Below are 1,242 nucleotides of genomic sequence, written 5' to 3'. Positions count from 1 at the left end.
AAACTTAGAAATGATATTACCAATTTTGTTCAGTTTGATGGTGAATCTTTGTATGAAGCCTTGGAGACGTTTAAAGAATTGTAGAGGAACTGTCCACATCATGGTCTTCCTAATTGGTTGATTGTATAGACTATCTATAATGGATTAACATATTCAATCAGGATTACCATAGATGCGACTGCATGAGGTAATTTAATGAGTAAGTCAACAGAAGAGGCATATGAGTTGTTAGAAGAAACGACCTCTAACAATTATCAGTGGTCTAATGAAGGAGGTATGCCTAAAAAAGTTTCAAGTATGTATGATGTAGATGGCATAAACGTGTTAAATTCCAAGGTTGATTCTCTGGTAAAAATGTGGAGGAGACCACATGTGTTTTGATTGTATGTAGGTAGAGCAAGCCCACTTTGTGCCTAATTTTAACAGGCAGCAGCAATAGAACAACGCTTATTCCAACACATACAACCCAGGCTAGAGGAATCATCCCAAATTTTCATGAAAAGATCAAGGTAACCAAGGTAGCAATTCTAGACCTTTACATCCTCCTGGTTTCCAACCAAGACCATCCCAACCAAAAAGTATGCAGCCTTGCGAGATAGCTATTGTGAAGTTATCCAATGTCAATTCAAAGAGATTTGAGAGCAAAGGTTGACCAGTTAGCGAGTTCCAATAGAAATGTGGAGGTCCAATTGGGGTAGTTAGCCAATTCCATCAATTCTTGTGGACAGGGCAATTTTCCTAGTAAGACAGAGGTCAATCTAAAGGAGCATTACAAAGCAGTCACCTTGAGAAGTGGTAAGCAACTTGGTCAGGTAAGTGGTGAGATTGTAGTTGGTGATGAAGTAGACCATGAATAGGTGAGTAGGAAGGTCGGTGAAGAAGTTGAGAACCTAGTCAAGACACCATCCCCACTACCACCAATCAAACCTTATGTCCCTCCCATTCCTCTTCCTTTTGAGAATAAAATTGATCAACAGTTTGAGAAATTTTTTAAAGTGTTTAGGCAGCTTCACATTAATATTCCTTTTGTAGATGCCTTAGCATATATTCCTGCCAATACAAAGTTCCTAAAGGAGATGATTTCCAAGAGGAGAAAATTGGAGGATTTCGAGATCATTGCCTTGACGTAGGAATGCAGTGTCATTATCCTGAATAAGCTTCCATCAAAGCTAAGAGATCTAGGGAGTTTTTCTATTCCTTGTACTATAGGTGATGTTAATTTTTCTAAAACTTTATGTGATT

General features: G+C 38.2%; 1 non-coding gene across 1 annotated transcript; it reads right to left on the bottom strand.

Moving 5' to 3' along the window:
• LOC121236324 lies at positions 1-107 on the bottom strand. Its single transcript, XR_005934740.1, has one exon. It is a non-coding gene; the product is annotated as a small nucleolar RNA R71 (small nucleolar RNA).
• Positions 108-1,242: the final 1,135 nt, after the last annotated feature.

The sequence above is a fragment of the Juglans microcarpa x Juglans regia genome, chromosome 6D (assembly GCF_004785595.1).
Source record: "Juglans microcarpa x Juglans regia isolate MS1-56 chromosome 6D, Jm3101_v1.0, whole genome shotgun sequence".
NCBI lineage: Eukaryota > Viridiplantae > Streptophyta > Magnoliopsida > Fagales > Juglandaceae > Juglans > Juglans microcarpa x Juglans regia.
This window is presented reverse-complemented; position numbering and strand designations above follow the sequence as displayed.